Here is a 15,882-nt window from a genome sequence, read left to right as displayed (position 1 = left end):
GAGCAGTTCTGCAAAGAAGAATGGGGAAGCATTGCGTAGTTTGGATGTGAAATGCTAACAGAGACCAGTGCACACAGATTCCAGGCAAAGCTGTCTCTACTAAATATTTACTTAAAGGGTGAATACGTATGTAATCAAATAATAAAGTATTTAATATTTTACATTTGTAATTTAACCACTTTACTCTGAGCTGTTTTCACTGAGACATCTAGGAGTCTTTTACTGTTGATCAGTGTTAAAAAGGTCAATGTAAATCCATTGAGATTTAGTGTTGTTTAAAGATAAAATGTGAATGCTTTTTATAGACAGAGTAGTGCACTTAATTCAACTGTCCCATCACTATGATCTTCAGTGTAGCTGTCACAAAAGAGACAATTCGTAGCACTCACCTAACTAGAGTGTCCAAAATCAGCCAGCCTGCTTAGCAGTGAAGATTGTCATATTTACAAAGATCCGGGGGAAGCAGCCTTCTTTTTTTAAGAAATATCAATGCACTGCACATTGCATATAGTGCTCCATTTGCTTTTACTGCTTAGTTTAGCACTCATTTATAGAAGATTTGTGGCAAATCCCATATCCACACATGTTATAAACAGCATTAAAATTCTTCTAGCCCTTGGGAATATGCATCATCTTAAAACACTAAAATCAGTGTCATGCCTGGAGTCAAATTGTTCAGCACTCATTGTGTTTTCCTTGTTTTGGTGGATAAACCCAGGTACCATGTTTATTTTTGGGTTAACAAGGTCCAATCCACCCCAAACATATAAAGCCATATTGGTCCTCAAAGACCAAAAGTAACTTGAAGAAATCAAACTGGTGACAGGAATCTGGTGCTGCACCAGACTCAAGAATCTTTGTTACTTATAGTTTTAGATAGTACACATAGTTTGTCTGATATGCAACATTACAAAGTTGGCATTAGTAACACTGCAGGGGTTTCATGTGAGTTGCACTCTTTAAGCAGCTGGATCCCCCAGTGTAACCCACACAGTACTTTATAGCCTGGGGCTTTGACTGTCTCCATCAGCACAACATGCTATCCAGTGCCATCAAAGTTAATAATATGGAGGCACTTACTGGATAACTTTGACTTAACTTACATGAAAATATTACTTCCTGCATCACTCCAATAAAAAAATCAAATGGCAAAGCTAAGTTAAGGCTAATAACTATCACCATGTTAAGGCAAGAATGGTACAGTTTGTTGACCAGTAGGGACTTTGGCTCCAGGTGAGATTAAGTTAGTGATTCCTTGTACTCCTCTCATTATTTAATGCCTTTTCTTATTAATTATTAATTGTAATTAATCAAACTTTCCATGTAAGGAATTATATGGATATAAGTTTGTTTGATTGATTGATTGATTGATTGATTGATTGATTGATTGATTGATTGATTGATTGATTGATTGAATACAAAGTACATGACTTTTCTGCACCTGGGTCATGAAGCCACTAGGAATTCACTACCAAACATCACACACATTTATAGGACTGGGTCCTGGCATCTCACTTCTTTGCACATTTTGAACAGATTCGTTAATAACCATCATGGGAGTCTAATTTATGGATTGCTGTTTTGTTTGGATCCTCCGTTTATACCAGTATGCCATGATTGACTCCACCAGGAAAACAACATAGCTCTAAGGATCATAAAGACACAAAAATGCTTCCACTTCACATCCAACTTTGCAGTAACAACAGTTTTGTGGACAATCTATTGAACCAGGGTTGTGGAGTGAGAGCCAAATTGTTGCAAGATGATTTCAATTTACAGGTCAGTCTAAGTCTCATCCATGTCTATGGAGATCCCAAGTGCAAGTGGCCAAAGTAATATCCCTGTGTGGGGCAGGATGAGGAAGACAACAATAATGAAGAACCATAGAATTTCTACTACTCTGGATTGAGAAGAGACAGCTGATTTGGTTTCTTCATGTATTTAGAATACCCCCTTAGTAACTTCTGAAGAGGGAAGAACTAGGCATCTCACACAGGAAGAAGAGAGAGGTTGATCCAAGACATGGAGGAGAGTTATCTCTTGACTGACTTGGGAAAATATAAAGATAAAACCAGGAGAATCTTTAGACTTTTGCGGTGTATAGGTTGGCCTGATCAATCCAGCCCAGCATGTTGCCACAATGACCTTCACCTGAAGATAGAAAGAGAAGAAATTATCTTAATTGTATTCACAAAGCACTTTTCAATAACATCTCTGTCTTTAAATACCCCTGCATTACACGTCTGAACCAAAACAAAAATTATATAAATTGTCTAGACATTGGTGGCATAGAGGCAGAGGGTCAGCACCATTGTTACACAGACTCGGCAACCTGGCTGTGATTTCAGACCTGGTTAATGTCTCTGTGGAGTTTCCATGTTCTCTGCTTGTTTGCTATGTTTTCTCCTGATAATCCCATTACCACCAAATTCAAAAGATGTGTGTCTAGTCAGTTAGCACCTATAAATTGTTTAAGTGAGTACAAGGAGGGTGACTGTGTCCTGCTTTGTGACAGATGCTTTGGGATTAAGTTCCAGTTCCACACTACAGTGGAAAAGCAGGCTCAAAAAGTTGATGGCTAGGTGGGCTTGAACTTGATTATTCTGTTTCCAGGGACAGTGCAAACAGAGCTGGAGTCAAAGTCTTATTAAATTGTAATCATTATTTTTATGATGATACCTTAGTGTGTATCTTTCCTTCAAATTTCAGGCCTTTCGTCTCCTCTGTATGACCCTCCCCCTCAACTTGAGCACTCATGTTTTTGTGCAGCATGAAGCACAAAAACAGATGCTCTCTGGTCGTCTCTGTTTTCTGTTTTAATACATTTTACACAAAAAAAATACAGAATGATGTACATGGCGTGGTAAGTTGAACTAATTTCATTACAATGCAACAAACTTTTTCCCTCTCTCCTTAAGAATTCATTTGCCAAAACTACTCATGTTTATGGAGGAATGTGGGACAGAAAATTAAAAAGTATAGCCAATGCTGGAGATATAAAGAGGAAACAACATTAAAATGGGTTGGCTTTGGAATTTCTCCAGTAATTCCTTTGGTGGCTCTTAAGAAAGATTGCTGGACCCATGATACTCCAACATGGACGTTCCTTCCGTTGTTATGAATTTCTCTGTTAATAAACATCTCATCTTTTTGTTTCTGTACATTTTGTCTCATTTCATTTTTTCACATATTAAATTTTGTTAGCTCTTATCTCTGTCACCTTTTCCATAAAACATCTTCTATTATACTCTAAATTTTTATAATGCATCCTGCATCATTTTCTCTCTCATCATTCCTTTAAGTTTTTGCAAATCTTTCTAATTTTTGTATTTCTAATACATCACCTGTATAGCCTTTATCACTTTGAAGTGTCTCAAATCTTTAACCTTTCAACGTGATTTCTCTTCTACATTTCTAGGCAAAGTGTCTTCTGTCCCTTCCTCTTCATCATTTCATGAAGTTTCTCACTATTTTACTTAATTTTTCAATGAAGCTTCCCTTCACACCTTTGTATTCCACGATCTATGATCAGGGTATTCTGGCTTCGTGACTAGAGGCCCATGATGGCAAGGGGCCTTTTCACCAAGCTAACTGGATGAAACTGTTGGATTCTCCATGCACCGAAATAATCAAGGGGGGTAGGGTACCTCACCCGATGAAATGATTCAATATCTGTGAGTCAAAAGAATCCAGGAGGACCTCTTTTTTTTACAGTTACAATTAGGCTTATTTCTATACTTCTCTCATTTACCTTCCCAGAAATGTTCTTACATACTTCCCATGCTTTCATGATGTTTCTTCTTCTTTCACTTTTCCATGATGCTTCTGTAGTCATTCCAACCTTTATTTTTTCCATCATTTTTGGTTGCCTTCATCCTTACATGTTTTCATCAAGGTTTCTACACCATTTTCTCACAGTTAATATTTTTCTTTGTTCTTTTCCTTCAATATTCCATGAAGTTTCTTCCACACTTGTCTCAGTCGCCTCTGCAGTCTTTCTTCAGTTTTCAATTCAAGTTTCTTCACTTCTTCTCCCCTTAACAATTCCATGAAGTATACCCAATCATCATTACCTAATTTTTTCTCATAAAGTCTTCCACATCTTTGTCTTCTTTTCCACTTTTCCATGAAGCATCTTTCTTAGTTTTTCATCCATCTCTCCTTGACTTTCCATAGTGTTTATTCTAAACCTCTTCCCTTCATCTTTGTGTACACTTTGTTCCATACTTATCTCTTTCTTCCATGTATAAAATATCTGTAAAAATGTATAAGTCTTCCTTGTCTACACCCCTGCCATGATATTCTGTCCCTGCGTTCATGCATGAAGTTTTTTGACCTCTCCACAAGTCTTTCAATTAAGTCCCCTATGAACCTCCTGCCTTTTCTGCATTGGCATTAGCAATACACTCAAAAAATAAGTTAAGTAGATTTTAGAGGAGATGGCTCATAAATTTCTTCATTGAAATATGTTTGTGAAAAGTGAAGGCACTATATAAACACTGCATTTGAATAAGTGATTGAATGAATGAGTCAGTTAGTTCACGATGAAACTATGAAGGTCTGGTATAGATGGAATAACGAATCTTGACATGATTGCCACTGAACTCAGACATCAGTGTGCGGGGGTCTTCTTAGACTTTCTCAACGTCTCACAACTGATCCCACATGTGGGAAGCTTCAAAAGCAATTAGAAAAGAAGAAGAGAAGAAAAGCTCATAAAGCTGTTATTTACAGGGCTGTAAAGGCAGCAACCTCGAAAGTAGAGAGAACAGCACATCACTGGGAGAACAAGAAAAAATAAAGAATCAAAGTGCTACGCGTAAGAATGGCCGGCTCGGCAGCTTACTGGATTTATGTAAACCATTAGGCTTTCTCTCTTTTTTTTCCCACCACATGAAAGCTGAAAGAAAAAAACATATTTCACATTATGGAAGTAACATTCTGTGGTCTTGACTTTAAAATGTCCTCAGCAGTTTAAATGATGTCACTAGGAAAATTCTGCAGCACCAATAAATAAGAAACAAAATGTTATCCTAAATCTGAGGCATGGAAGAAATCATGCACATATGTACATGCAGTCATACTGTACCAGCAGAAACAGAGAAGGGTGTGCAATCATAGTCACATATAATAAATAGTTAAAAAATGCAACATAAATATGCATATATATGTGTATAGTATTGAAAAGACCATTTACGAACTAGGGCTACAAGCAGATATACAGTATATGGTAGAGAACAGGAGTTGAGTTTTTTAAGATTACCCAGTGAAGTGTTCCCTGGCAATGACAATTCATATGCTCATGCCAGGGGAACTGACCTATTACAAAAAGGAACATAAGCCCCATATACTTATATGGTACCCCATAAACGTTAGCAGAAGAAGTGGCTAAAAAGATAGGAAGGAGTGTATGTTGGTATGAAAAATATTGTATTTCCACTGAGTATCAAAGACTAGTGAACCCAGTATTTGACAGTATTGACTGACCCTCTAGTAAGTACAGTAGGAGCATAGTGCTGAGGCTCTAAAGTTAGATTCTCCTGGGTTATGGAGATGTAAAAAGGACAATGGAGGACTGAAACATTTAGCACAGAAGTCACCCAGCTTGTCTGGTGATAGCATGCAGTCCTCTTATGTTATACATAGCTTCCAGCCACCTGGGGGTCACTCAGAATTGCCGGGATACCTGAGCTCTAGGAGAAGGGGTTGATCTACTATCAGGGTATTCTGGCTTTGAGTCTGGAGGCCCTACCTGTAACTTCTATCTGTCAATGTTTTGTTTCTCTTTCTTTTTCTCCATCTTTTCTGAGGAAAAACATGGGTGAAATATCATTTTGAAACTTTACATAGCATTTTTTCTCACTGTGTTTATTTACAGTATGTCTATGTTTTACATTGTCACATCTCTTTCTTTCAGTTTCCTTTTTTCTTACATCCATACACTATCAAACCTACTTAATCCATGTCAGGAGTGTAGGGATCAAAGCCTATCCCAGCAGCATTCGGCGAGGGCAGGAACCAACCCTGAATAGTATGCAGGTGTGTGTTTCAGGATGCAATAATACACACAGCAGGCCATTTAGTTAAACATGACTAAAATACCCAGCAAAAAACAAGAACATTCAGCCTCAACACAGAAGTGAATGAGCTCTGGATTCAAATCTTGTTTGATGGAGCTGTAAAGTATACATCCTGTGCTGTGTCCCTTTATGTACTTCCGAATGTAACATAAAATATGTTATTTCACATATTATTAATTAAGTATGTAAGGTTTTGCAGCCTGAAAGCTGATATTAAAATATACATGCATTACATACCAGATAAAGGAGAACCTTTCTGAATAGCAGTCAATAAAATACAATGTTTAACCATAAAACAATAATATGTATATGTTTACTTGATCATTTTTGTGAAGAGACCTACTACAAACCATAAGATCCTATTACAGTTTTTTTTTCATATTTCTACATTTGGACCAATGGCAGGTTTAAAAACTTGCTTGGGATTGAAGATTTAGTAAACCACCTCTAGTTTAAAATTCACGCAGTAGGTACTGCTGCCAACAATTTCTAATATTCCAATGACTATAAAAGTATGACATATGAAAATGTATAGAAGAATGTAAAAGAATATATTTGTGTCTCTACCCAAAAGCCAGGTAACATTTAAAAAAATTATTTTTTACATTCAAAGTGTTTTCTGGGATAGTTCTATTGCTACCATCTTTATGGGGCCTAAGCCAAAATATAGCTCGATTTTATGTGGTGTGTACGTGTATATGTGTTAGGGATTATGTTTGTGTTATGAAATTTCCTAACTTTGTGAGAGGCAGCCTGTTCTGCTGTCTGTTAGTAATTCGTTATCTGTGATGTGTGTGTTGTCACACACGTGCGAGTAGGAGGCAGCTAAAGGGCTTAAGTATTAGTAATACCATATCAGACCAGGGGGCGGCAGAGTGTGCTGACTGTCTTTTTTTGCAGACCGTTCCCAGGAAATCCCACCAGGTTCCGGTGATATTGATTACATCACTTCCGGTTCCCGGGGTGGGATGGGGGTGATTTGGTTTTGGGGGGATTTGGTTCTGGTTGGGGGTGGTGGTGTGATTGTTCCTTTGACAACTTCCAGTTCCAAAAACCCCCCTGATGACGTCACTTCTGGTTCCGGCCTTTTTGATGATGTCACTTCCTCTCTGGGCCTTTAAAGCCGTCATCTTACCTCCACCTCATCACTTCTATTTTGGACTCAGTCGTGTTAATATCTCTGTTCAAACTTTTGCGGCCGGGATATAATATACAGGTGGCTGCCCAAAACTTGTATAATGTCTGAAGTCTCGTCCTTTTCACAGTGTATATTTTGTTTGTTATGCATGCAGTAATTATGAAACTGGTCACAGTGCTGTTGAGGCTACTAGGCTGTACAAACAATTTAGGCCCTTGGTAAGAGAACCAGAATAGTCAGAACCCCTATTATGTACTCACACCAACATACATAAAGGATCTTGGACTCACTGTCTTATTTATTTAGGCCTGTTTCTTTTGAGAGAAAATGGTTTCCTTTGGATTTTTTTTTTTGCATGTTTGTTTTACTACTATATTTTAACCTTTTGTACTGATAGATTTCAGGTAAATGACCTAAACTTGAAAGTTTTCTTGTGCTGAACATAAGTGTAGTAAATTTTGGGAAAGCTGAAAAGTGAAGCAGGACCTTGGATTGATTTGTATAGCAAGCCTGTTTGCAGGTTTGAGTAGCTCTTGAGAATCAACCTTGGCTTGTGTGATAACTCTGTTAGTGGAATGAAAGCCAGGAGTGAATGTTTATATGAGAGTGAGGGATGTTTAGTTCAGTTGCTTTCTAACACTTTTGTAAAGAGCTCAGTCTATTTGCAAATATGGACACTTCTAGAGGAGCCTCTAGAGTTGAAAATGAAGGTAACAGGTAAGAGGTTACAGATACCATATATATAGCTGGTTTTAACATTTTTTCCTATCCTCCTGTAAGAAAAGAACCTAAAGCGTTAGTCTGTACCTTTCTTGTTAGGTGCATGTCACTGATGATCTTATAGCACAATAAAACACTCTGGGGCTCTGACACTCACCCATGGTGGATGGGGAGGGGGAGCTGAATATTCACTAGCCTTCTCTTTCTGACATCTGAGAGAGTATCAGTAGCATGCCCCACGTTCAGAACTGTTATTTTACTTTATTTTTTATATACTTCACTTTTATTCCTCCTCTTTTTTTTTTGTAGTACCCCATCACTCAATCAACATGTAAATACACATCTGCAGTACTAGACAATTTGGTCATTGGAAAAGGTTTGGAGGTTAAGACATAAATTTTTTTTGACATATTTAATTTTGAAAGCTGTAATACTTGAAATCAGTATACTCTTACCCAATTATTTAGGGAAGTAAGATGTCTGAAGATTAAGTGTTTAATTTTTGTAATAAGTAAAAAAAATCAAATACAAATATAAAACAAGAAAAATATTTTCTCCCCAAATCTTGTTTTCCTCATTCCATTACATAACAGACCTACAGGAAAGAAAAGCTGTTAAATGTGAAACATGAACGTACATTGAAAAATTAAAACTCATTTTCCAACAGTGCCTCTGCAAAAAAATGTGCTCAAAATTCAAACATCAAACAGAAGAAATACAAATGCAAACTAGATGGACAGAATCCACATGAATTTTGTGAAGCATTTTTTTAATAAGGCTTCATAATTACATCATTTATGTTATTCTACAAGAGCTTTTGTGTAAACAAAAACAACTTGCTTCATCTGTAAAGGTAGCAAAATGCAATATGTAGCAAAGAGCAGTATGTTGTACTATGAAGAATGCTACATTTAGTAGTCATTGAATGAAACAGAAAGAATATATTATATATATAGGAATATATATATATATATATATATATATATATATATATATATATATATATATATATATATGAATGAATATATATATAGTGGAAAGATCAGCCCAGCTACAGACAGAGACACACACCCACAATGTCCAGAACACACACTCTTTATTTTTCTCTTCTCCTACACACAGCACAGTGCACAAATCATCCCCAATTAGGTTCAGTCCCATCTTTCTTTCTTTCTCCTCCACTCTTCTTATTCTTCTGCCACCTTCACTCCTCCACACTCAAGCTCTGTCCTCTTCCACCCGACTCCAGCTCATCTAATGGAGTGAGGCGGCCCCTTTTATAATGCCCTGGATGTACTCCAGGTTCTCCTTGACGATCTTCCGGCGGCACTTCCTGGTGTGGTGGAAGTGCTGCATGAGTTCCAGGTGTGCCTGGAATTTTCTGCCAGCAGCACTTCCGAGTGTGGCGGAAGTGCTGCAATCCAGGGCTCCACAATCCTCTGGGTGCCCCCTGACAGTGGCCAGGGGCCCCAACAGGGTTGAACTTTTATGCTCTGGTCCTGTGGCTCCCATACAGACCAGGGCAGCTGCCCTCTTGTGGTCCAGGGGTGGTATACTTTAGGAAGACGAAATCCACTATAAAAACATTAGAAGCAGCATGTTAATCGTATTTCAGATATCTGTAGCACAGTGCACCTTATTCAATGTGTTGGCCTATATCTCAGCAGTATCTTACCATGTGGCCATTCTGAGGTCTTTATTTGAAATATTAATAATGTTAATGCCATATCCATAACCCATATTCCACATTTTAACACAAACAGAAACTCTGACCTGAATTTTGAGAAATTGCTAAAGTTGCATGCCAGTTCCAGGGCACAACTGCAAGTATACGCTACTGGCTGTCTAGTGAATTCAGACCTGTCCTTGAATGATCCATTAATGGCCTTTGACAGAAAAATATCACACCCTATGCAAAACCTAAATAACAGTCCAATCTCCTCCTGATCAATCTCTGTGATAAATCTTAGAAAATGAAGTGGTCCTTTCAATTGGTGACATTGACTTCAGAAACTGGATGTTTCTTGCTTTTGGTTGATGATCATCCAAGATCTTTTCCAGTGCCTTCCTACTTAAAAACTCTCCAATAGTGGCTGCCAGTACTTTAATATAAATGCTGGCTTTTGGACAGTTTCCTTGTGTGCAATTTCTTTCAACAAGAGAGGTACAGTTGTGACTGTTTAGAATGGAAAGAAGCCCCTTCAGATCAGCCAGACTGAAATCATTCAAAGCCTCTGTCAGTGCATCCTTCTCAGTGGGGGTAATGTAGTTCAAAAATGCCTCCATGAAACTGCAGGTATGTGAAGATATGGAAAGTGCTTCATAAAGAAATTTTGGAGCAAGCTGAACAGGTAAATATTGAAATCTCTGCCTCCCTAAGGCCCAGATTTGGGCAACAGCTTTTCACTCCAGTTTTTGATAAGCATGATGCAAAGTTGAGATGTTATATGTGGCTCCACATCTTCTTGTTTCATAAAAAGCGTTTCAGAAATCAGTAACACAATTCATAACCAGCCCATGCCCAACTCCATTCTCCATTTCTCCATTTTCTAGCACACGTTATATTATCCTGCTGTAGGCTGGCACCCTGCCCAGGGTTTGTTTCCTGCCTTGCGCCCTGTGTTAGCTGGGATTGGCTCCAGCAGACCCCCGTGACCCTGTGGTTAGGATATAGCAGGTTGGATAATGTATGTATGGATGGATGTTATATTATCATGTAGTGTGTTGAAACCGCTTGCTCAAAAGCAGATTCATCCTTCTGATTTCCTATGTCTTCAATCACTTCAATATAATTTTCTGATGCCTGCTGCTTGGGGGCAAGTTAACAAATCAAAGTGTCACACCATCTTCACCAAGGTAAACAACTTTTTCATCAAATGTTGAAATGGTGGTAACAGATGGCAAAATTGCAGTCATTAATGAACTGGAAGTAAAATGCCTGTCTGAGGGTAGAGAGCTATGGGAAGAAGATATGGGAAATAGATACTGCTGGGTGGGTGACACAGCTGTCTCAAATGTCCCTGTTGGTTCCACCCATTTTGCTAAATCATCCCTTTTCTGGGGGTTTGAATAAATACACAACCTGAGTAATTTATGACATGTTGTATCATACAACCTGCCAACCGTGAGAGTTACATCTAAGGGCTCATCGGTGCCCATAATACATAAAGAGAAGTCAAAGTCTTCAAGTCTTCAGCTCTTCCTTTTGATGATTTCTCCTTAGGAAAGAACATTTGCTTCTCATCTTCTTGTTCACAGTATCATCTTTAACGGCAATGAACTCTCTTGTGTCCCCCACCAGTTGGTTGTCTAATCTGCTTAAAATAATTATTTTGATAGATTATACAACCCAGTGCTGTTTTTCTTGTTTCTCATTCAGGATTCTTGTTCCCCTTACCAATTCTTTGGTGAGGATTACTTTGTGTGCTTGGTGTGGCTTGGAAGTTTAATTTTTGATCGTAGATATTCTGTGAGTTTCCTTTTCCTTTCCTCATTTTTGAAGCTGCTGAAGTTGAATCTATCCTATTTCTTGCATGTTCATGGTCTCCAAAATGAGGAATGTATTTTGAAAGTGTTTCATCATCCATCAGTCTGACAACATCCAGGTCCACGTGTACAAAAACCAAGTACATATTTCTGTTTTCATGGAGTGAACTCGCAAGGGTCTTTTCAACTATTTGCAGGGACATAGGCCCTTCATCAGTATATACTTCATTGTCTTTCCCATCAAAGATGCCCTCTGGTGTCCCTCCTGTGAGGTTCTCTTCCTGCCTGTACAAATCCCATATGTGAAACAAGTACTTTGGCCATCTGTCTACTGCAGCGCAACAATCATTTAAAAGCCTGTACCTGCTGGGAAACCTTGGATCCTACATTCATGTGGATGTTACTTTTTACCACTTACCTAAAGATTGTTGCAGACCACATACATCCCTTCATGGCAACTGTATCTCTGATGGCAGTGGCCTCCTCCTACCATACTGCAAAAAATGTTCAGGAATAGTTTAAGAAACATGACAAAGTGTTCAAGATGTTGACTTGGCCTCCAAATGCCCCAAATGCCTTGGGATGTGCTGGAAACATAAGTCCAATCCATGGAGGCTCCCATTCCTTGACGGGTCAGTGCTGTTTTGGCAGAATGAGAAGGGCCTACACAACAATAGGCACATGGTTTTATTGTTGGGGTTGATTGGTGTATTGGGTCTCTATATTAGGCTTCCAGTTAAATCCACCCATTTAAGTGAGTGACTGTAACTGAGAGGTACTGCATGCGATCGACCAGTGGAGACTGTGGAATCCAAAGACACATCTGTAATGTGATATATAGGACTGGTAACATCTCTTAACACCACTAAACACTTTCTTGGTACTGTGACAATAAAGAGCTAGGATATCATTGACAATATAATGTTAATAATGTCAAGATAATAGCAGATTATTGCCCCAGAAACCCTTCAAAAACACAGGTGTTCACAAATAATTGATATAAAAAATATCCCTCAGAGACACTTACTCGAAGGATCTGGGCTTAGATTTCGCCACTGTGATGCAAGCTTCAAAACTTTACAAGAGATCAGTATCATTTTGATAAGGAGTCTCTGTTAGAAAAGAAATCCGACCTGGCATTTAATAGCGATTGCATGTGCGTATTGGGTGGCGTTGCTGGGAATTTACACTAAGACTCATTTTATTCAAAATGTTAAGATCAGTTTATGAGAAACGTTTTATGACCGTGACGTTAATTGGATCGCGGTGGGAACTTCCATCAAGGCTATCAGGTGAAATCAAATAAAACATGGATCTTATTTAATTATAGTTTAATCAATTTGAGAACGTTAAAAAAATATTGTTGAGTCAATGGACGAATATAATATATGCGTGAGTGGGCTTTCCTATAGTATAGGCACTTAACAAGGTTGGATCTTAAGCAGTACAAAATTCTCCTGGCATATGCGTGCGCAGGCACCCCGTAACCCAAAATGGGTGAGTGTTACTAAATGAACGAATAATTGAATGAACAATACAATCACAGGTGCTGAATGTTAACTGGACGCAGTGTTTTTTTAAACGTCGACTATATCTGATTACTAACTGTGCAGAAGGACCTCTTGGAAGGTATTAACACCAAGTCCGCCAAGCGGTGACGTTGAAACAGGTGATCATGCCTCTCAGGTCGAAGAGCGGCGCTTTGTGCATGGCATTCGGCCACTGGGCACGTGAGAGACTTAATGGCATACACGTTGGCGGTTCAATTACTTTGTCTTCCATATAGACAGTGTACGAACAGCTGGAATTGGCACTCGTTCAAGAAGCACCTGGAAACAAAGCGGCTTAGAAGCAAAAATTGTGTTTGAGGTGAGGAAGAAGGCGGGGCAGATGCATAGTTTTTAAATATTCTCTGTTCTTGGTTTGTAATTGTTTTAACTTTGGTTTAGTTTTCGCATGTTTAAAATGTGATCATTTCTCTAATGCACGCCATATCATTTTCTTCGCCCACTTATTTTGTGACTTGATAACTAATATTTGGATGTGATTATAGCATTATTATTTTTGAATTTGAGAAAACGATTCACACTGCAGTATTTCGTGGGAAAAATGGTTACAGAACGGCATACTAGAACTCAAACGGTGTACTTGACAAGATCAAAACCCTGTTCATTTTAATGAAAATTGTCGCTTTTGTAAAACCGCCTACAATCATGCTGGAATAACATGTTACCTCAAATACAATTGTTTCTTGTTATAGACCGTGATAAGACTTTGGTATTACGAACAGATGTTTTTCAGATTCCATCCATTCGTTCATGTCATAACTCGATTATTTTAATCAGGGTCAGGGACAGCCGGGTCCGTTCGGCAAGTAATGAAGTAACTTTGGACATTAAGACACCAGTCCCTTACAAGGCACAACCATGCACACCCACTGCCATTTAACCTAAGCAGGACTCCGGCTGCTCCACGGGCAGTCTTTCGCCGTGTATTGCTGTAAATAGTGTAAATAGTTTGTTTTTTCTTAGTGTTTCTCAGCCTCTATAGCAAATAGTGCGATTGACCGTACACTGCATGTTCATCCAGTCATGCAATGCATGCATCAATTTATAGTGTCTGGGGGAAGCACCTACTATAAATGCTATTAAATTTCCACCTCTAATTTATAATTAACTATAAATTCCCTTAGGAGTCATTTTCAAATTCGCTAAAATCCAGAGCCAGTTCCAGCAGAAAGAACAATCATTAAATGGGACACAATACATCGCACATACACATATTTATAAGTGAAAATTGCCTGATTATCCTACATAGAATGTATTTTCCTCATACTTAAAATTATATATCCTCTTGCTTACATGCAGGAAAGGTGGAATTGCAACAAACCTGCATATATTTTGAAACTCAAAAAGTGACCGAGTATAGCATCACTGGGCTCAAGGTAAGAACGAGGACTGGACGGGGAATGGCGGTTGTTGGGGTTATGCAGTCCACCGTTGAAACCACTCATACACAAAGGGGCTATTTGGAATTATCCATAAATATGGGATTTTGCGAGGAACGGCCAGGTAGACACGGATAGAACTAAAACTCTGAGGCAATAGTACTAGCCAATGCGCCGCCGCACCCCCAAAGTGGACCTCGTTAATCAAATGAGAGATGTCTAAGTGAGGGATACAAAGGACTATGGCGTCTGCAAAAGTATACTGTAAAGGAACCTTCCATCTATTCATTTTCGATCCTACTTAATCCATTTCAGAAGAATGTAACTCGGCTGCGTCGGCCAAAAGACAGATTCTAATCATGGGGATGGGACAGTGCTATGTGTTGTTGCTCTTAACTCATGCAGTTGAGATATTTGTTCAAAATGCGAATATTTAGTAAGTTTCTGGAAATAAATGTGTTGCAGTGTACAGTATTCCTTCCAAAGTTGCATTAGAATGTAACTTATTAACGCATACTGATTTTATATTAATCATTTCCGTACTTTTGCTTCTTCTCATACCCGACAGGAGGTTTCCAGATGTGAGATATGACCTCTCCCGAACCGCTGGATCATCGTCCCAAAGACAATGTGTCTCATCGCCCTCTCGGGAGTCGCCAATTAATAACATCGGTTACGTTGTCCTAAATAATAAATTATAAAGACACAACAAGATGAGCCACTGTCTGCCATTGAAAGGCTGGTCGTGGTCCTGATGCTTAATGATGCTCTGTGCAGCCTGTGTTTTAATGCATGGGTAACGGCCATGGCCCCTTCCCCTTTTATTAAACAGGTCCCCCCCGTTCTGCTACACACAATAACCATACTCAACCGCTTAAGTACAAAGGGATATGTAGAAACAGCTTCATGAACTGAACGGAAAACAAAGGCGATGACCACTAAAGCAGTCTTTATGAAAATTGTTAACAGAGCAGTTACGTTATAACATGTGGAGTTTAAACAATCCAATCTGGATAAACGTCAGCGTTACACAGCTCCAGCTATTTGTAATCAATAGCAATAAACAAAATGCAAAACATCAGTAAAGCATGAAATATGGGGGGAATTATACGATCTACTTAACGACTTTAAACTCAGTTTTAGCTATGATGCATTACTTAGGATGAATCCAATTTTATTTAGAAAATTAGCAGTCTGAAAAGTTGTTTGGAAGATTAAAAAAAGAACAAAATGATACAGGTGATGTACTATATCTGAAAGATGAAGTAATATAAATTTACAATTAACAGGACCCACGAGTAATAGAACTGTATGAGATAGATAGATAGATAGATAGATAGATAGATAGATAGATAGATAGATAGATAGATAGATAGATAGATAGATAGATAGATAGATAGATAGATAGGAGGGTCGCTAAATTAGATAGATAGATAGATAGACAGACAGGAGGGTCGCTATATTAGATAGATAGATAGATAGATAGATAGATAGATAGATAGATAGATAGA

Source organism: Erpetoichthys calabaricus, chromosome 2 (genome assembly GCF_900747795.2).
Source record: "Erpetoichthys calabaricus chromosome 2, fErpCal1.3, whole genome shotgun sequence".
In the NCBI taxonomy this organism is placed as follows: domain Eukaryota; kingdom Metazoa; phylum Chordata; class Cladistia; order Polypteriformes; family Polypteridae; genus Erpetoichthys; species Erpetoichthys calabaricus.
Note: the sequence above shows the minus strand (reverse complement) of the source record.